Raw genomic sequence first — 22,381 nt, 5'->3', positions numbered from 1 at the left:
GGAGAAAGAACTGGGCTGGAGGGATGGCTGGGCTGTTAAAGGTGCTTGGTTGTAAAGCCCTGGTTTGATTCCCCTGTACCCATGTAAAAACACAAAGTGACACATGTGTCTGGAGACCCTGTGCAGCAGCAAGAGGCCCTTGTGTGACCATTCTCTATCTATCTATCTATCTACCTATCTATCTATCTATCAATCAATCAATCATCTATCAATCTCTCTCTCTGCTCATAATTATTATTATTATTTTGTTTTTTCAAGGTAGGGTCTCACTCTAGCCCAGGCTGACCTGGAATTCATAAACAGTCTCAGGGTAGCCTTGAACTCACAGTGATCCTCCTACCTCTGTCTCCTAAATGCTGGGGTTAAAGGTGTGTGCCACTATGTCCAGCAGTTATTTTTAAAAAAGAACTTAGGGGGGCTGGAGAGATGGCTTAGCGGTTAAGTGCTTGCCTGTGAAGCCTAAGGACCCCGGTTCGAGGCTCGCTTCCCCAGGTCCCACGTTAGCCAGATGCACAAGGGGGCGCACGCGTCTGGAGTTCGTTTGCAGAGGCTGGAAGCCCTGGCGCGCCCATTCTCTCTCTCTCCCTCTATCTGTCTTTCTCTCTGTGTCTGTCTCTCTCAAATAAATAAATAAATAAATAAATAAATTTAAAAAAAAAAGAACTTAGGGGCTGGAGAGATGGCTTAGCGGTTAAGCGCTTGCCTGTGAAGCCTAAGGACCCTGGTTCAAGGCTCGATTCTCCAGGACCCACGTTAGCCAGATGCACAAGGAGCGCATGTGTCTGGAGTTCGTTTGCAGTGGCTGGAAGCCCTGGCGCGCCCACTCTCCTCTCTCTCTGCCTGTCACTCTCAAATAAATAAATAAATAAATAAATAAAAAGAACTTAGTCGTTACACATTTAGTGTTCTCAGCCACAGGCCATATGGCTTCCGAGTCTCTGGGTTCCCAGGTGGCTTTTCCTCTCCATAGACGAACTCACTGTTTAATAAGTCAGCCGTCATGCTGGTGCTTGGGAAATCACACGTGAACATTGATCACTAGATATGACCATGCCCCCACCAACCACGTGAGAACGCCATGCTATGTTTTCATAAGTAAATGCTAACAATTTTTCTTGGCTTTTCATTTTGTTTAATGTGTTCGTTTTGACCTTTTTTTTGTTTTTACCTATGTGCGGGTGTGTGGGCAGATGTAGGAGGCCAGGTGTGTGTGCATGTGTACACATGTGCATGCGGAGGCCAGAGGTCAAGGTCAGATGTCATTCTCAGTCTATCTCCACCTTGTTATTTTAGTTTATTGTGTGTATGTGTGTGCCTGATGATGATGATGATGATGATGTGTACATGGGCATGTGTGTGCCACAGTACATATGTGGAGATGAGGTTGGTCCTCTCCTTCCACCTTGTTCGCGACAGGGTCTCTTTGTGGCTATTGTGCTATTGGGAAGGCTGGACTAGCTGGCCCTGGCATGGCCATCGTCCTCCCCTCCGCCCCCCCTCCACCCCGCCACCCCTTGCAAATAATTTTTTTTAAAGAGAACACCACTGAGGTTTAACTTTCCACAGGAGAGGGAACTGAGGCTGAGAGAAGCCATGTGTCACAGGACATGACAGACGCGAAAGCCTCTCCTAAGCAGTGACACATTCGCACACGGACCTCCCTGCATCTACTCACAGCCCAATCTCTCACACAGGGCAAGGTCTCTGCGGCAGACAGGTGGAGGGAATGATAAAATCCTCTTTGGAGGGCTGGAGAGATGGCTGTGCAGTTAAGGCGCTTGCCTGCAAAATGAAAGGACCCAAGTTTGATTCCCCACTACCCACATAAAGCCAGATGCACAAGGTGCTTCATGTATCTGGAGTTTGTTTACAGTGGCTATAGGCCCAGGAATACCCATTCTCTCTCTCATTCTCTCTCTCTCTCTCTCTCATAAATAAATGAATAAAATTTTTAAAAAAATTTAATCCTCTTTGGTGTTTGTCCACTATGATCTGGGAGAAATGGGTATAGATGGAAATGCCTCAAACGGGGGCAGGCATGGGCTTTCACAAAATGTTCCTTCTGGAACAAGCTATTATGTGGTGGGGGGGGGGGGAGGAATCCAGGCGGTAGAGGCTGGAGACTATGAGAGAATGGGTCAGTAGGCAATCTCCCACTGTTGGCTGGATCTAGGCTGCAGGACTCAAGTCTTCATGGCCATTACACAAAGGGAGGACCCCCAAGCCCAGGCACCCACAAGAGCCTTGAAGAAGGGAAACAAGCAGAGTGGGACGGGGTGAGTCAACAGGAAGGAGGGGGTGTGGGACACTAATAATCACTTGCCCTTCAGAAGGAGTCAGGCGCCCTTGCTCTCTTTGTTCCATTCAGAATGCAGTAATTGCGCCTCTCTTGCGCCTTCTGACTTCCTAAGAAAATCTGGGAATCCAGATGTAATAAGAAATTCCAAGATCCTAAAGTCCTGCGCATGCCAAGCACATACACACACATCTGCAAAGCAGATCTAGCCAGTGGCCTGCCGTTTATCCTTCATGTAAAGCCATCGGTCTGATCAGAAGTGCTGTCCTGGCTTGCCATCGCAGAGAGCACAGCGGGCCAGGCGCTCCACATCCAGCTGGTGCTTAGCCTCCCACATAGACAAGCGAAGTCTGTTGGGTCCTTCCATCTAATCCAAACATACACCCACAAGGTCATGATCGTTAGATTAAAGCACAGGCCATGGTCGTTATGGCTTTGTTGCTAATTCTAATTTAAAAAAAAAAAACATTATTTGTTTTTTAAAGAAAACATAATTAGGGGCTGGAGAGATGGCTTAGCAATTAAGGCGCATGCCTGCGAAGCCTAAGGACCCAAGTTCGATTCTCCAGGTCCCACGTAAGCCAGATGCACATGGTGGCACATGCATCTGGAGTTTGCTTGCAGTGGCTAGAGGCCCTGGCACGCCCATTCTCACTCTCTCTGTCTCTCTCCCTCTAATAAATAAAAATAAAATCTTTAAAAAAAAAAACAAGTAGGGCTGGAGAGATGGCTTAGTGGTTAAGCGCTTGCCTGTGAAGCCTAAGGACCCCGGTTCGAGGCTCGGTTCCCCAGGTCCCACGTTAGCCAGATGCACAAGGGGGTGCACGCGTCTGGAGTTCGTTTGCAGAGGCTGGAAGCCCTGGCGCGCCCATTCTCTCTCTTTCCCTCTATCTGTCTTTCTCTCTGTGTCAGTCGCTCTCAAATAAATAAATAAATAATTAAAAATAAATAATTAAAAATAAATAATAAATAAATAAATAAAAAACTAAAAAGCCGGGCGTGGTGGCGCATGCCTTTAAAAAAAAAAAAAAAACAAATAATAAGCTGGGCGTGGTGGCTCATGCCTTTAATCCCAGCACTCGGGAGGCAGAGGTAGGAGGATCACCATGAGTTCGAGGCCACCCTGAGACTCCATAGTGAATTCCAGGTCAGCCTGGGCTACAGTGAGACCCTATCTAGAAAAAATAAGTAAATAGATAAATTACATAATTACATAAATACATATAAATAATTTGGCATTACATAAGAAAGTTATTTCTAGCCATTTAGTGTCCTACCTCTAACCTAGAAGATGGACTGTTATTGAAGTTGGCATATAATGGGGGAGGCTGTTTTTCAGATGCCAAGCATGTATAAAACTTAGCCATGAGCACGCTATGTCGGAACCAGAGTGAAGACACGAGTGTTCAGTCCTTTGTGACCTCCATGCGCCTTTGCTAAGTGTTCACAGTTTGCAGGTATAACAAAGTGACAGCCAAGTGTCATCAGAACGGGATGGGGACTTGAACCCCGGCCAGCAAGCTGAATCATCTCCCCAGCCCGCCTTGCTTTTGAGGTAAGGTCTCTCACAGAACCTGGAACTTACTGATGCAGCTAGATACTGTGAAGGAGACCCCTCCCCTCTAGAATATTTCTGGTGTCCAGAGCTGGGAAATGTTACAACTAGAAAGTAAAAATGAGGAGGAATCGAGAACACTTTGCAGAAACAGTAAGCCTGTTTCTTCCTTCTTCTAGTCTTTCTAACCATGATTAATTTACTGACCAGTAACAAGGGTTAGAAGCTACACATAAAAAATAAGTAATTAAATAACCATAAGGAAACATTGCTAGTCTTCTGAAAAAAAAAAGACTTTCTGTCAGAAGAGAAAGGACGGTTTTTCACCTACTGTCTTTCCTCCTAGGACAAAAGCAACACGGGCTTATGCTTTTTCCTCACTCGGCAATTGAAATCGACCCAGTATGGTTAAGCAGACGCTACTACATAAAAGTCTTAACAAAGAAGGGCTGGATAGATGGTTCTGTGGTTAAAGGCACTTGTTTGCAAAGCCTGATGGCCTAGGTTTGATTCTCCAGTACCCACACTGAGCCAGAGGCACTAAGTGACACATGAATCTGGAGTACGTTTGCAACGGCAAGAGACCCTGGTGCACCCATTCATATTCTCTCTCTCTCTCTCCTTGCAAATAAATAATAAATAAAATATTTTTATAAAAGTCTTGACAAGCCATGTGAAGATACAAAGATTATGAGACCACACCTTTAAAGCACTGTAGAAGGAGAGCCCTTTGCCTTCCAGAAAGAAAGGGCTCCAACAGCATGCTTTAGGAACACAGGAAGAGGAGATGCACTTGAAGGAAATGGATGGATGAAGAAAATGGCATCTGGCACTTGTGAAAGGATCACACAGGAGTCTTAACTGGAAAATGAGCGGGGCCGGGGGCGAGAGAATGTTCCAGACTGAAGAAATGGCATGGACAACCGGAGCTGGACAGTGGACAGTTACCTCGATTCTGCTCCATGCCACGTCCATGGGAGCCCCGAGCCCCCTACACATGGAAGATGCGGACACAAAGCGGGCACAGAGCCGCGAGCCCTCAACATGCACATCTCCCACGTGCTCATCAGACCCGAGCACAGACTAAACCAGCCGGCCCTCATCGATCATCCGGATTACGCAGTAGACACAGGGATCAGCTCAGTACTGGAAATCACAGGAAGCCATGTGGAAGGCTTCCAAAATCAGGACCCACACCAATGTGCCAGGAGATAGGAGGAGCTGGAATGACCACGTGAGCACCCATTTTGCCCCAGAGTTGTATGAAAACACAGTTTATGTACATTATTTTGAAATCCCATGAAACACGTTGAAAGTTATAAAACGTAAACTCTGGATGAACTTTTAAATTACTATGAAAGGCCTCAGATAAAGCTAAATATCCTCCCCACATCTGGATGAAAGGCCTCAGATAAATTCAAACATCTTCCACACATCTGTGCAAGTTCACACTCTCCTGTCTTAGCGATTGCACTAGCAGACTAGGGCCTAAGAAACCTGGATTCGAGTCCTCCGTCTGCCACATTTGGCCGTGTGACCATCGAGAACCATCCAGCTTCAGTTTCCTGTGACAGAGTCTTGAGGTAGGGGTCAGTGCTGGGTTCCCCATCCGCACCAAAACAGCCTGCCGTTAGGTGACTATCTTTGGCATTTCCCTTTTGTTTGAGACAACCTATGCCCTCTTTTACTCCGAGCTTCTGAGTGTCCACAAGACTTCCATTTATTATTCTACTTACTGGAAAGTCATCCAATTCAACCTGATTCTTATTAGATAAGCTTCATTTTCAAGCTTTTTCTTAGGAACAATAATGTTAGGCGCCTCCTTGACAGCTGCACTGTTCTTGCAAAAGAATGATGGTCTCAAGTACCAAAAAATGCAACGCAAGTCTACAGGGAAATGATGATTCAGTAAAGATGTGTCCACACCACGTTTTATTAATGAACGCATGATTATTTTGACTTCAGACTTGCCAGCACAGTCTTGTCACTGATAAGGTAGTAGAGAAAAAATGAAAAGTGCTTCCTGAGAAAGTGTGTGGGAGTGAAACTCAGTGTTAGGAAAGGACACCACTCACCCTATTATTCCTTCCGAGAACCCCATCCACATAGAAGAAGGGGATTCAAACTAGAGCACCTTAGACACACGCTGGCAGACCTGTGTGGGTCGCAAAGCGAGCTCTGCCTCCCACGTGCTGGGATTAAAGGCGTGCGCCACCATGCCCGGCCCTTGACTAGGATTTAAATCCACACCGTTGACATTTCTTCTAACAGCTTCCTTCTTAAATGTCCAATCAGGGTTTGCTGTGGTGAGGCAGAACGGTACAGCCCAACTCAGCCAACAGCAGCCTTGGGAGGAGGTCCTCAGAGACTTCCACTCAGGTAAAGCCAGATCCTTGACTACATCGCAGAGAAGAATTTCACGATGTACAAGAGTGAAGCAAAGTTAATGATATATTCAGTATTCAGACAGCCACCTAGGCAAAGGACAGATACAATCTCAAGACATGAGTGTGGACTTCTTGAGAGAGTAGCATTTATGTGTCTTTGCAATGGATATATGCATATACACATGCATATATATATATATATATATATATATATATATATATATATATATATATATATATGGCTTTCTATGTTACAGTCCTCAAAAGATGTTATTTAAGCTTGGCATGGTGGTGCACATTGCGAGTTTGAAACCATCCTGAGACTGCAGAGTGAATTCCAGGTCAGCCTGGGCTAGAGTGGGACCCTACCTATAAACACACACACACACACAGACACACACACACACACACGCACACAGATGTAATTTATATAAAAGTGTGAAGTGAAGCCTATGCAAAGTTAAACTTAAATAAGGCTTAAAAGTAAAATGAAAACCACATGAACTGATGTAGTCATGTTTCTTCAAGAATTTCCTTTCATAGCCCAGCGTGGTGGCACACGCCTTTAATCCTAGCACTCGGGAGGCAGAGGTAAGAGGATCACCATGAGTTCAAGGCCACCCTGAGACTACCTAGTGAATTCCAGGTCAGCCTGAACTAGAGTGAGACTCTACCTCAGGAAAAGAAAAAAAAAAAAAAAAGAATTTCCTTTTATAAATTTATAAGTAAAATTGTAAGGTGGTTTTATGAGGCTCATTGTTTTAAGATTCAAGGATAAGAGGGGAGTGCTAATATGGTAAAACTCAAGATTACAAACATCCTGGTCCTTAAAAGCCCATTTTATTTGCTGTTTATTACATCCTTATTTGAGATGTTTTAAGGGATGCATATGTCTTCTCTGTAGGTAATTTTGGTTTTATCAGTTATGTTGAAGTGTCTTGCCTCAGTCAACAGGAAAAGACTGGACGATCTCAGGGTGAAGGGTCTGTTAAGTACTGAAACCCAGGACAGAATGTGGCCCTTGGGTTTGTGCTAACACCCTCTGGTTAATAGACAGAATGGAATTTTCTTAAGGAATACAAGGGCAGTGCTCAACGCTCAGGCACACGAGTCTGTGGCTTTAACTCTATGATCCAGCTGTTGTGTTAAGCTGCCAGAGGCCAAGGGAGAGCGTTCATTCCTGAGCCTGAGCTGGCGAGAAGCTCTTGGCTTGGGAAGATGGGAGAAGAGGGAGGAAGCACTAGGGAGAAAGGTTTGTCTTGGACAGAGGAAGGGCTGAACAGATCCAAAGGAGCTACAAACTGTCTGGCATTAAGTCAAGGCCAGAGCTTGGGAAACCAGGAGAGAAAATTGAAAGAAAAGAAGTAAGAGGGCTGGAGAGATGGCTTAGAGGTTAAGCGGTTGCCTGTGAAGCCTAAAGACCCCGGTTCGAGGCTCGGTTCCCCAGGTCCCACGTTAGCCAGATGCACAAGGGGGCACACGCGTCTGGAGTTCGTTTGCAGAGGCTGGAAGCCCTGGCGCGCCCATTCTCTCTCTCTCCCTCCATCTGTCTTTCTCTCTGTGTCTGTCACTCGCAAATAAATAAATAAATAAATAAATAAGAAGTAAGAGAAAGGAGGAAGGGAGAAAGACAAGAGTAACCATAATCCCTATGGTTAACCTCAGAAATCTGAGTGGTTTTGGCTCCTGCTGATAGGTACGGAGTCTTCAAAGTCTGCCAGAAAACCCTGGGGGAAGGGGAGGTGTTGGCGCTGGGTTGAGGAACTTGAATGAAAAAGGAGTTCTTAGGAACCAGCTATATCAAAATGCAGGTTCCTGGCTGCAGAGATGGCTCAGTGGGTAAAGTGTTTGCCTCTGAAGCCTGGGCCCTGAGTTTGATCCCCAATGTCCACATAAACGCCAGTCACGGTGGCCCATGCCTAGAATCCAAGCACTGGGGGAGCGAAAACAGGAGAACCCCTGGACTTGCTGGCTAGCTAGTCTGGTGGAATTAGTCAAGTCGCAGGTTCACATGAGAGAGCTTGTTTCAAAAATAAATAAATAAGGTGGGTCCTCAGCAAAATAAACACCTCGGGAGGCATCACCATACCTGATCTAAAGCTGTATTCCAAAGCCATGGTAACAAAAACAGCATGGTACTGGCATAAAAACAGAAACACAGACCAATGGAACAGAACTTAAGACCTGGACTTTAGGTCAAGTGACTACAGCTACTTGATCTTTGACAAAGGTGCCAGTAATGTAGACTGGAGAGAAAACAGCATCTTCAACAAGTGGTGCTGGACAAATTGGATGACCATATGCAGAAAAATAAAACTAAACCCACACATCACTCCATACACAAATATCAAACCCGAATGAATTAAAGACCTCAGTATAAGACCTGAAACTATTCTCCTATGGAAAGAAAACTAGGAGGAACTCTCCACAATATACGACTGGGAAAGACTTCTTGAACAAAACCCTACTAGCCCAGGAAATTAAGCAATCACTCAAAAAAATGAGATCTCATGAAGCTAAAAAGATTTTGCACAAACAAACATACCATAAGCAGAGTCAATAGATTATCTCCAGAATGGGAGAAAAAATTTGCCAGTGGACAGAGGCCTAATATCTAGAATCTACAAAGAACTCAAAAATCTACACAATAAAAAGTCAAACAACCCACTCAAAAAATGGGGCAGAGAACTGAATAGGGAGATCTGAGGGGAAGAAATACAAATGGCAAATACACACTTAAGAAAATGTTCAACATCCCTAACCATTACAGAAGTGCAAATTAAAATAACTATGAGATTTCACCTTACCCCAGTAAGGATGGCAATCATTAAAAAATCAAATGAAGCCGGGCGTGGTGGTGCACACCTTTAATCCCAACACTTGGGAGGCAGAGGTAGGAGGATTGCCATGAGTTCAAGGCCACCCTGAGATTCCATAGTGAATTCCAGGTCAGCCTGGGCTAGAGTGAGACCCTACCTTGAAAAAAAAAACCAAAAAAAAAAAAAAAATCAAATGAGCTGGGTGTGGTGGTGCACACTTTAATCCCAGCACTCAGGAGGCAGAGGTAAGAGGATCGCTGTGAGTTTGAGGCCACCCTGATAATACAGAGTGAATTCCAGGCCAGCCGGTACTAGAGACCCTACCTTGAAAAGAAAAAATCAAATGACAACAAATGTTGGCAAGGATGTGGGGAAAGAGGAACCCTCATTCACTGTTGATGGGAATGTATACTTGTACAACCACTGTGGAAATCAATCTGGAGATTCCTAAAAAGGATGAATATAGAGCTGCCAACAGACCCAGTTATTCCCCTGCTGGGCATTAACCCTAAAAGCTCCATGCTTCACTACAGCAATATTTGTTCAACCATGTTTATAGCTGCTCAATTCATTATAGCTAAGAACTAGAATCAATCCAGGTGCCCATCACTGGATGAATGAATAACCAAGCTGTGGTATATCTACACAGTGGAATTCTATTCAGCAGTATGAAAAAAAATGACACAATGAAATCGGTAGAAAAATGGTTGTTCTTGGAACAAATCACACTCAGCGCACTCACACAATCATAGAAAGACAACATCAGCATGGCTGCACTCATCTGCTGTTCCTAACCCGGATCAGCTGGACTTGTTGACATACCTCATAGGCTACTTGAGGCCCGGGCAATAAGGAAGGAAAGGTTCGGAGGAAGGCGAAAGCTGGGGGAACATGAAACTGAACCCAACATGAACTGGTACCATAGAAACCTTTAGTCTTAAAGATACACTAAAGGTTGAACCCACAACAGGAACATAGAGGGAGCATCTGAAAAGAAGGGCTGTGGAGAGGGTGAAATGAAGCCTAACCTTAAAATTTTTCTTTTTTTGTTCCCTTGGCTCTGGCCTGTAGCTCCCAGTACCAGGATGTAGTTCCCTCCCACAGTGAGCTGTTGATCGGAGAGACCTACAAGGTTCCCAAGACAAGACAGACTTCTGTCAAAGCACTTGATAACCTGACTGAAGTAAATGGTAAGACCCCACTGCTGAAGACCCCACATGCTGCTGGCATGGAACACAGAGAGACCTGGCTAGAATCCAGAAGAGAGCCAGTCCCCAGACAGTTAGCTCGTCTAGTGCTGGAAAGCACTGTATGAGCTACTGGGGCAAAGTGGCCAGCAATGTCCAAACGACCTGGGCTCTAAGCTACTCAGAAGCAAACACTCTGATAGGATGCACACGCCAGTGCGATAGCGGCCCCCAGCCTTGGTGGGTACCGAACAGCTTTCTGATTGGCTAAGAGATCAGCACAGTGGAAAGGAACCTGTATCTAGAAGTGAGGACCAGGCCAGAATCTAACACAGCCAATGATTTTGCTCTCCAGTGTCAAGCTCCCACTAATCTTTGGCGAAAAGAGGGACTACATCCATCAAATTCTCTCTAAATTAATAATGCTCATCCCATTTCATCTGTGCTGACTTCACTCTCCATTGGAGAATCTACTTTTCTTTTGCAGACAGGAGCAAGACCTGAGGAGATAAACTGCCTGGCGCACTTGAGCCCAGCCCCAGCTGAATCCACAGAGGAATTGGGGAGATGAGCAAGAGCGCTGCTTCCATGGTGAACCTGATAATCAGTGCCAGGGTGAAGGAGACAGACGCTGAGGACACTCACCACCTACCAAAGCAGAGACCCAGAAGATCCCAAGAGCCCATCACTGAAGTAAACTTAAAACACACCCAACGTGGCTCAGGGAATTTTGCGGAAGAGGGGGTGAAAAGATTTTAGAGCCACAAGTTTGGACATCATGCCCAAAGGCATTGCCTCTCCTCAATAACTGACTGCTGCTCCCACAACCCCCATGGGGAAAACCTGTGACCCCAGTGAGGCAGGTCTCCTTTGGAAAGAGGGCAGGGATGAGGAAAAAGATGGTACAAACATGTGATGTATCCACACTAAGTATGTCCGTAATTAATTTAAAATTTGTTTTATTTCGTTTTTGTTTTTTGAGGTAGGGTCTCACTCTAGCTCAGGCTGACCTGGAATTCACTATGGAGTCTCAGGGTGACCTCAAACTCACAGCGATCCTCCTACCTCTGCCTCCCGAGTGCTAGGATTCAAGGCGTGCATCACCAAACCCGGCTCACTAAAAAAAAAAAAAAAAAAAAAAAAAAAAAAAAAAAATTTAATAATAAAAAAATAAGGTAGGAGCTGGAAAGATTGCTTAGTGGTTAAGGCGCTTGCCTGAGAAGCCTAAGACCCAGATTTGATTACCCAGTATCCATATAAGCTAGATACACAAGGTGGCATATGCATCTGGAGTTTGCAGTGGCTAGAAGCCTTGGCATGCCCTTTCTTTCTTTTTTCCTTCCTTTCTTCCTTCCTTCCTTCCATCCATTCTCTCTCTCCCTCTCTCTCTTTCTCTCTCTGTATTTCTCTCAAATAAATAAATGAATAAATATATTTTAAAAAATAAGGTGGTAAAGTGATTGAAGAAGTCATCTAACATCAACCTCTAGCCTCTATTCACAAATGTGCACATGCACCCACACACACGTATCCATCCACATGCATACAAATGTGTTGCACACATACACATGACCCCTGAAAGAGAATGCAAACTTCAGCACTATGTGGCTTATAACAAGTCCTTTCTCCCCTCGACTTGTGGTTACCTCTTCCAGAGTATGCAGGCTTTCATTATTGACTTCCTGTGTGGTCATGAGATTTAGACCAGCACTCATCAGACCTTAATGTTCACACGAAGCATCCAAGAATCTTGAGAGAAATGCTGGTTCTGACTGATAAGGCCACGGGCAGGATCTGAAAGTTAGCACTTCACACCTCCTGGGTGATGCTGTCATTGCTGGCCCCTTGGACCACAGTTTGAATAGTGAAAGGCTCAAGGGTCAAAATGACAAGGCATGGGGCGCACGCACCAGGGAGGCTGGAACTGCTCCGTGGAAGCAATTTGTTCTCTAGTAAAGACTTATTGGGCAAAAGGAACTGTGGAGGACCTTGAATCGGTGATGTGGCCTACACTATCACATAGAAATGTCAAGGGTGCTTATTTATTATGGGTGCTATTTCTGATACTTTTCACCACAAATCTATGAGTTTATTATCCCCATTTCACAGGGGAATATGAGACTCTGGGCCAAATAACACACTCAGATTATGTAAAAGGACAAAACTGGGCTGGAGAGATGGCTTAGTGGTTAAGCGCTTGCCTGTGAAGCCTAAGGACCCCGGTTCCAGGCTCAATTCCCCAGGACCCACATTAGCCAGATGTACAAGGGGGCGCACGCGTCTGGAGTTCGTTTGCAGTGGCTGGAAGCCCTGGCGCACCCATTCTCTCTCTTTTTCTCTGCCTCTTTCTCTCTCTGTCTGTTGCTCTCAAATAAACAAATAAAAACTTTAAAAAAAATAAAATAAAAGGACAAAACCACAGTTTGAGGTTTCATTGCCTAACTTCTTCCCCAAGTTGCTAATCCCAGCTTTATAGCACTAAGAATCAAATGAAGGGGCTGAGGGGAGGTGGCTCAGTTGGTGAACTGTTTGCTGTGCCCAGGTGAGAACCTGAGTTTGGATCCCCTACACCTACATAAAAGGCAAGCAAAGCAATGCATGTCTCTCATCCCAGTGCTAGGGAAGTGGCGACAAAGGGTCCCTGAGGCTTGCTGGCCAGCTCATCTAACTGAATTACTGAGCTCTGGGTGCAGTGGAAGACCGTATTTCAAAACTAAAATAATAAGGTGGAGAGAAATTAAGGAAGGCACTCAATGTTGACCTTGGACCCTCCCTCCACAAACACACACTCAGACACATATGAACATGCATACATACACACCCAACAAAGAATCAACTGGAGAACATAGAAAATCCAGGGTGTCAGCACCAGGTCACTCCTCAAAAACACAGACTGTCACCTGGTGGGGTGGTGCACATCTTTAATCCCAGCACTCAAGAGGCAGAGGTAGGAGGATCACCATGAGTTCAAGGCCACCCTGAGACTACACAGTGAATTCCAGATCAGCCCAGTCTAGAGTGAGACCCTACCTAGAAAAGCAAAAAAAAATAAAATAAAATAAAAAGAGAGGGGGAATGTCTTACTACAACTTTTATAAATTCTAAAATTATATGAAAAAGTTACTCCCCCTCAAAAAATGTATTGGGATTTCTTCTGAATGTTTTCATTTTCTAAAGCTGAGTTTTAATGAGGGAGAGAAATCCTCCATGATAGCCAGCATCCCATTTTTTTGATTTTTCAAAAGAAATGCACAGGAGTAATAATAGTCAGTTCATAATCATATCTCATAGCATTATTAAAAATATAAAACACAGGGCTGGAGAGATGGCTTAGCAGTTAAGGTGCTTGCCTATGAAGTCTAAGGACCCATGTTCAACTCTCCAGATCCCATGTAAACTAGACTCACAAAGGTGAGGCAAATGCAAGGGCACACATGCCCACTAGATGGCGCAAGCATATGGTGTTTGATTTCAGTGGTTGAGGACCTGGGATGCCAATTCTCTCTCTCAATCTGTCTCTTTCTCTCTCTGAAAATAAATAATAATAATAATAATCACATAGGGGCTGAAGAGATGACTCAGTGGTTAAGAGCACTTTTTGCTCAAGCATGAAGGGATGGGAAGGCCACTGAGTTTGAGTCCCCAGAACCCATATATATATTTATACATACATATGTATATATGGCTGGCTCTGCCACACATGTCAGTCACCTTAGTCTGTGGCTGAGCAAAGACTGGAGAACTGCTGGGCTTGCTGACTGAAAATGGCAGCTCAGGTTGAGGGTAAAACCCCATTTCAAGGAAGTGTATGGATGAGCAGTAGATAAGCCCTCCTCTGACCTCTGCACACATGCATGTTACACACATACCCACACGTGTACACCACACATAACACACCACACCTACACATGCTCTATATACACACATGTGCATGAAATATGCATTACTCTCATAGGACTATTATAAAGATCAATGCAGTAGAACTTCTAAGATCTCTCTTCTTTTCCATTTTGGACTTTAGGATTCAAAAATCTCATGGCTAAATGGGAGTTTCAGACCGTGAACAATTACTTAACTGCTCTGTGTCTCAGTTTCATTGTCTGAAAAATAGGCTCATGATGCCACTTATCTTGCTGTGTTCTGAGGATTAAGCGAATCAATAAGAGTTTAGAACAGTGCCTGGGTCAATAAACATGAGCTATTTCCCTAGGCGTTGCTTCAAGGGAATGTGCACTGGGTTTTTGAGAAAGAAAAATGAAATTTGAAACCTGCACACAAATTGCATTTTTCTATAAAGCTCTGCTTCTTCACTTTGAAAAAATACTATCTAATGAAAGTTTATGTTTTGAGGCACAAGACAGTTCTTAACGATGAGATAAGGCACAGAAAGTCCAAATGCTATAATGCAATTTTTATGTACAGCTGTGATAACTCAATGGATGGCTTTAAAAAAAAAATCTTTTTCAGTAGACACCTCAGCCCTTAAGCATGTTTAAATGGACTGAGAAGTTAGGACATCTGTTTACATAATTGTTTCAGATTGAACTTGCATCGTTTGCCCAGAAGGAGCATGTGGGGGTGTTGTTCTGAAAATTAAAATAACATAGAGGTGAAAGATGAAAGACCTACATGTAATCAAAGCCAGCCTTTGGGCAGAGAATTCAGAAAATAAACCACACTCTCCTGACTGGATTTCCTCACATCAGGCACAGAGGAGGCCCTGAGAATTGCATTTTTTACACTCTCTCCCCTTGCCAATGTCACCAGAATGGAGGTCATTCCTTACATTTGAGCTAGTAAGCATCTTTTAGCATCCTTTCTAAACCATTAAATTTTAAATAACATCAAACCATCTCCCAGCACCCAGGAGCAAGAACATGTCCAAGAAATGGACAGGAGGGCAGCTGGAAGTGACAGAACTGAGTTTCATGTAAATTCAAGGTGGCAACTTCTCCTCGCATGCCATTACATCCCTCTCCTCTGAACTTACGGCATCTAGAAGGGCAGGAAGGCTATAATAAAGGACGAATCCATACGCCAGACCCAAACCCTGCCTGCCCAGCGGCCTGTCAGAGAACAGCACCGAAGACTCCTTGAGAGCCCGTAATTACATCATGGGCACCACTCTCCAACTGATAGGGGCAGGCCTTCTTGAGAAATAAATGCCAGGATAATTACAACCACTTCTCCGTTTTTCTTTTCCTTTTTTTTTTTTTTTTTTTTTTTGGTCTTTATATGCTCATAAAATTTTAATAAAAAATACTGTTTTACAACAAAATTTATGATACCAAAATTCATTGTTTCCACTTCTCCTTTAGTGGGAGATATCTTGATGAGAATTTAATAATCCTTAACGCTTCTGGCCTTGTTTCAAAGTTATCCATAAAGGGACTTGGCTCCAATTTTATTTCATCATCAGTACAAACTGCTGTAAGCCATACTGATTTCCGAGCTACCAAACACTCCAAAGGGATGATCTGAGAGTCCCAGGGGCCGCTCCTTGGAGTAAAGTATGCCTCAGTTTGAAAGAGGACTGTATCCTCTGAGATAACCGTTTTCCTGATGCCATATTTACAAACAGGGTATATAAAATGGCATGAATACGTTTGCATCCAAGGTGCAAGGCAGTCCAGTCCCAGAGACGATTCATCAGCACGTATGCATAGACTGTTCCTGTTCTCAGTAGAAGGACTAACCAAGACCTTCACCCGGTCCAAAGAACAACTTATTTTCACACTGATGTTCTCAGCACAAGGCCAAGTCAAGACGGCAAGGAGAATCAAGATGTCGAAAGCCATAGAGACGCCCCTCTTCACTGAGGCTCTCTTCCAGCTCAGCATTGTTCAGGAAGCAGTCCATGTTTCTTTTGGAGTGTGTGTGGTATGTGTGAATGTGTGGGCACATGTTCATATACGTGTGGGTGCCCATGCGTGTGCATGTGCATACGTGTGTGCACGCAGGTGGATGCTAGAGGACAACGTTGGGTGTTACCCTCAGGAGCAATGTCTGGCTCTTTTTGAGACAGGCTCTTCCTTGGCCTGGAGCTGACCAATTAGGCTATACTAGCTAGCCAGTGAGCTCCAATGATCTTCCTGTCACCATGTCACCAGCAGTGGGATTAGAGGCACGTGCCACTATGCTTAGCATTTTTTTTTTTTTTTTTGTAGTGTCTCGCTCTAGGCCCAGGCTGACCTGGAATTCGCTATGTCGTCTCAGGGTGGCCTTGAACTCTCGGTGATCCTCCTACCTCTGCCTCCCGAGTGCTGGGATTAAAGGCGTGCGCCACCACGGCCGGCTTTCCTGCTCAGCATTTTATGTGGGCTCTGGGGCTCGAACTCAGGTCCTCAGGTTTGCAAGGCAAGCAATTTACCCACTGATCTCTCTCCCCTAACCCCTCCCTCTGTCTGTGGGCCAAACACAAGGAGACTGAGACAGAGGACGAGACTAACCCAAAAACATCACCTTATTTATAAAGCGGCCAAAAGAGCAACATACTTAAAATTATTTGTTTATAGCCTGTCTTTACTAATCCACTTGAGAGGTTACTCAGACTGTCCCCACCGGTCTTCCCTGTCCAGACATCCTGCCAGGCAAGAGAGGTGTAGCAGTAAGGAGAAACTCACTCTCCGCAGTTTATCTTTGTTTCCTAACCCAAGATCTTTTATCCATCCCTCCCAGCGGTCTGCAGGCAACCATAAGGCTATCTACTGACCCTTGAGAGCATTTTTTCCCAGCTGTGTCAACAAAAATTCTCACCTATCACTTCTGTTGCACACACTCGATCTTGAGAGAAAATTTAAAGGTCTACCACAGCCAAATCCATTAGTATTAAGCTGAACCATATGACATTTCCGGCTTTTCAGGTCAAAAATGGCCAACTCTCGGCAGAGTCACGTGGGTCAATCCAGCCTTCATAAGCAAAAGAAAATCGCCCTTCATTTTGACAAATCACAAATATTTCATGAGAATGTGTTGCATGGATTGTGGTTAGACAAGTATATTCCACAGAATGGATAAACGAGTAACTTGTGGTATCTTCACATGATGAAATACTGCATGAAAGTAACTAAGGAACAAATTGCCCCCTCCCCCCGCCCCCACATACCAGACATTATGTAGGCTGGAAGAGGCCAGACACAAAAGACTGCATGTGACGTGATTCCACTCACACGAAGTTTTGGAATAGGCAGAAACTATTTGATTGTGATCAAAGTCGGAAGAGCAGTTTCCTTATACTGCATAGTTTGGGAAAGGACACACAAAAAAATTGGTAAGATGCTGAAAGTGTTCTGTATCTTAAAACCACATCTTGGTCACATGTGTAAAAGCCCACCCAGCTGGGCATGGTGGTACACGCTTTGAATCCAAGCACTCAGAAGGCTGAAGTAGGAGGATCGCTGTGAATTGGAGGCCAGGCTTAGACTAATTCCAGGTCAACTTGGGCTACAGCAAGATCTTACCTCAAAAAAAAAAAAAAAAAACTATTTATGTGCTTTAAAAACATTGTATTTTCATTTGTATATGGGTATACATGTTATATCTAAGGCTTTTTTCTTCTTTTTTATATATATTTTACTTATTTGAGAGAAAAAGGCAGAGAGAGAAAGAGAAAATAGGTGCACCAGGGCCTCTAGCCACTGCAAACAAACTCCAGATACCTGCGCCCCCTTGTGCATCTGGCTTACGTGGGTCCTGGAGAGTCAAACCAAGATCCTTTGGCTTTGCAGGCAAATGCCTTAACTGCTAAGCCATCTCTCCATCCCCTCCAAGGCTTAAAAAAAAAAAAAAAAAAAGAGGGAAGGAAGTTATTGTCTATAGCCTCTGATGATACAGTTGTTAGGCATAAACTTGATAGTAAATAGGAATCCGCCACTATCCAGCTACTTGACCTCCAAGAACATACGTAAACTCTATAAGCCTCAGTTTTCTTGCCCTTAAAGTGGAAAGAACCAATAAGGCGTAACCTGTAGAGACTTGGGTTATTTGTGGTGATTTGAGGAAAGGTAATGACCCTCATAGCCTCAAGCGTTGGTGACTAAGCCTCATGCTTAGACCCTTGCTGGTGGAGCCTTTGGGAGGTGCAGCCCTGCTGGAGGAGGTCTGTCACCAGGGATGGGAGTTAGGTTTTCATAGTCAGCCCCACTTGCCAGTGATTCCAACTCCTTCCTCCCTGCTGATGAGGAGATGGGATGCCTGGCTGTCTGTTCTTGCTGTGCTCACCCTGCCATGACGAAACTTCCTCTGAAAACAATAAACTGGAGGGCTGGAGAGACGGCTTAGCGGTTGAGGCGCTTGCCTGCAAAGAGTTAAGAACTCATGTTTGAATCTCCAAGTCCCACATAGCCAGATGCACAGTGATGCAAGCACGCAACGTCGCACACGCACCACAAGGGGGCGCGTGCATCTGGAATTTGTTCACAGTGGCTGAAGGCTCTGGTGTGCTCACTTTCTCTCTCTCTCTCTCTCTCTCAAAAATTGAAAGAAAAAAAAATCTATAAGCTAGGGGGAGAAAAACCCTTCCCTGACATAAACTTCTTCTGGCCAGGTGCTTTCTCCCAGCAATAAAGTTAACTGCTACAATATTAAGTACAGTGCTGTCTATGAGACCCATAGCACAAAACAGGTGCTCCGTATGGCCAGGTGGTCTCCTGGTAGCTCACAGGTGCTTGAATGTGTGTCTAGCCACAAATCTCATGGTGGCCCCAAGGTTCCTGGGGCCAGGTGACTGCTCCAGGGGAACTCCCCCAGGGCTGGGATTACAGGCATGTGCGACCACTCCCAGTCTGAAAAACCTGGCTCTTCTGAGAAATTCCAGTGGCCTTCTAGACTCCTGTCCCAATAGGGAGGGACTTCTACTTGTGCCAATATCCACTCTCCCTTTTCTTAATAATAATAACAATAATAGTGGGGTGCCAGTTTCTGAGTGGGCATATGATTGCCTAGAATCAAGGCCATACTTTCCAGTAAAGGTAGTAATCTTGCTACATTCTGGATAATAACATATGAAAAATGATGAGATTCTGAAAAAGCATCCTTATTCCATAATAAAGCCCATTACTGTATATGCTAACTAAAAGAAAAATGAGGAAAAAGCATTCTTTCCATTCCCTTCCTCTGGTGCTTGATTCTATCATACAGATGTTCCATGATTTCTTCAACCACTGTACCTTTGGGATAAATATATGTGTACAAGGATCTGTGCCTATTTGTCAATTATAGTGCATGTTAATAGATATACTTATCAATTTATTTATTGATGGTCCATCTGCCTTTTTTTTTCTTTTTTTTCTTTTTTTTTTTTTTTTGTTTGTTTGTTTGTTTTTTCAAGGTAGGGTCTCACTCTGGTCCAGGCTGACCTGGAATTCACTATGGAGTCTCAGGGTGGCCTCAAACTCACAGCAATCCTCCTACCTCTGCCTCCCAAGTGCTGTGCACACCTTTAATCCCAGCACTCAGGTTTTTCGAAAAACAAAAAAATTGTCTTAAAGGTGTGCACCACCATACCCGGCCCATCTGCTTTTCTTATTTTAAAAAAAGGTGTGCCAGGGACCAGGGAGATGACTTAGTGGTTTAAGGGACTTGCCTTCAAAACCTAATGAGCTGGGTTTGATTCCCCAATACCCGCATAAGGCCAGAAGCACAAAGTAGTGTATGTTTCTAGAGTTCATATGCAGTGGCTATAGGCCCTGATGCACCCATTCTCTCTCTCTCTCTCTCTCCCTCTCTCTCTTTCTCTCTCCCTCTTTTTCTCTCTCCTTACAAATAAATAAATAAGTATATTTTTAAAGTTGGGCCATTTTATATGTTCACAAACAATGTGCATTTTCATATATTTTCATACATATTTGGGTGGGATTATTTTGTCAGTTTGAAAAGATTTCCAAAATAAAAAAAATACACAAAATTTTTTAAAACTCTTAAAAGTATCTAAGTTTTGGAGGCTTAGGCCTGCAATCCCAGCACTTAGGAGGCTGAGGCGGAAGCATTTCAAGTTCAAGGCCAGCCTGGGCTACACATGGAGCTCCAGGTCATCTGAGGCTACCTAGCAAGACCTCATCTCAGAAAATGCAGGTGTAAATATAGTGAAAATACAATATCTATTTCCATTTTGAGAACCAATAAGAGAACATCATTATTTTAGTGAGGGGAATATTTTCACAGATTCATCTGAATTGTTTTCTTCTCAGAACCCTTATTCTTGTCTTCTGCACATTTTCAATTTTTTAAATATTTTATTTATGTGAGAGAGAGGGAGGGAGGGAGAGAATGGGTGCACCAGGGCCTCCAGCCACTGCAAAGGAACTCTAGACACATGCATCACCTTGTGCATCCAGCTTACCTGGGTCCATGAGAATCGAACCTGGGTCCTTCAGCTTTGCAGGCAAATGCCTTAACTGCTAGGCCATCTCTCCAGCCCCCATTTTCAATTTTAAAGAGTTTTTATTCTATTTTTATTTAACTGGTTATCTTTTGAGAGATAAAAATGGTTATGTATCAGCAATATTTAAAACATTTTTATTTATAAGCAGAGAAAAAGAAAGAGAGGTGGTGGGAATGGGTGTGCCAGGGCCTTCCTGCCATTGCAAACAAACTCCACATGTATGCACCACCTTATGTATCTGGCTTACATGGGCATGGGGGAATCAAACCTGGGTCCTTAGGCTTCACAGGCAAGCGCCTTAACCGCTAAGCCATTTCTCCAGCCCTTATGTACTCTCTTAAAGTACTGCAAACTACTAGCATACTAAGGAGAATACAGCCGGGTGTGGTGGCGCACACATTTAGTCCCAGCAAACTTGAGAGGCAGAGCTAGAAGGATCACTGTGAATTCAAGGTCACCCTGAGACAACATAGTGAATTCCAGGTCAGCCTGGGCTACAGTGAGACCCTATCTTGAAAAAAACAAAAGAGAGAGAGGTAGAGAATACACGCTCTGGTTGCTGGGATTAGGGAGAGAACACTGGCCTGGCAGGTTGATCAGCGTGGAAGTACGAGCTTCCTCCACAGTTCCCTGCCTTCTTTTTTTTTTAATAAACAACACCGTACATCTGTCTTTACGTGGGTACCAAGAAATCAGTCTTGGATTGTTAGGCTTTACGGGCAAGCGCCTTAACCGCTGAACCATCTCTCCAGCCCCAGTTCCACCTCTAACACATAAATGTAAATCAAACAAGTCACATGTCTTCTCCAAGGGTCACCACTTGTTCAGATGGATTAAGACGAAGCTTGCCTTTGTCTGCTGCGTGCACCAAGATGCAGGCACGTGGGTGTGTGCTCTTACACTTCAGGGGACACAGCGTTGTGCAGCGGAAGGGTCCTCAGTGCTGTCACGGCGTGCCTGGCAAACCGCGTCAGCTCTGAGGCCAGGCAAGGAAAGATGACTTCCTTTCCTGAGATAAAACTGGACCCCATATATTCTAGGAGCTTTGGGGGGGCTGGGGAGCTACCTCAGGGGACCATGAGTTTGGATCCCAGAACCCATGTAAAGGCCTGTAGCAGGTATCTTTGTCCCAGGGTGCCTGCAGCGAGGAGGGACATGGAGACAGGACAATTTTCCAGCAGCTTGTGGGGTAGCGAGCCCGCCGTAGACAGCGGTGGACAACAGTGAGAATGAGAGACTCTGCCTCACGCAAGGTGGAAAGTGGGGAACAACACCCGAACTTATCCTCTGATCTCCATACATGCACCCATACTCACACACATGAACACACACACACATACACACACACACACACACACACACACACACACACAAGGTTTTCACGATGGGCAAGCCGCCTCCCAAACCTGTCAAATCCCATGAGACTTATACCTCTGGTCGTGGATCCACCCCCACTTCACACCACAACGCTTTTTTATCAAATAACTTGCGACAGTTTTCCCCAAATGAAATCAGCTATTTCACAAGGCTGTTTAAAAAAAAGAAAAGAAAAAAAAAGATGGGAAAAGGAAATAAATATTTAATCTGAAGCACATTTCTCTTTACTCTGGTGACTTAGACGTGTCATATGGATGTTATCGGTGCATATCTGAAGCCTTTTGATCTACAACAGAAAGCTCAAAAATTGTTAGAGCAGATGACGCTATCCAACAATTACACTTCCAGATCCACTGGATTTTGAGTGTGTGTGTGTGTG

General features: G+C 44.4%; 1 pseudogene; it reads right to left on the bottom strand.

Annotated features, from left to right (window-relative positions):
- Window positions 1–22,381, bottom strand: part of LOC101604002 — a 117,933-nt pseudogene that overhangs the window by 979 nt on the left and 94,573 nt on the right.

Source organism: Jaculus jaculus, chromosome 17 (genome assembly GCF_020740685.1).
Source record: "Jaculus jaculus isolate mJacJac1 chromosome 17, mJacJac1.mat.Y.cur, whole genome shotgun sequence".
Taxonomy (NCBI): domain Eukaryota; kingdom Metazoa; phylum Chordata; class Mammalia; order Rodentia; family Dipodidae; genus Jaculus; species Jaculus jaculus.
The sequence above is the reverse complement of the archived record's forward strand: the minus strand, read 5'-3'. Positions and strand labels throughout refer to the sequence as shown.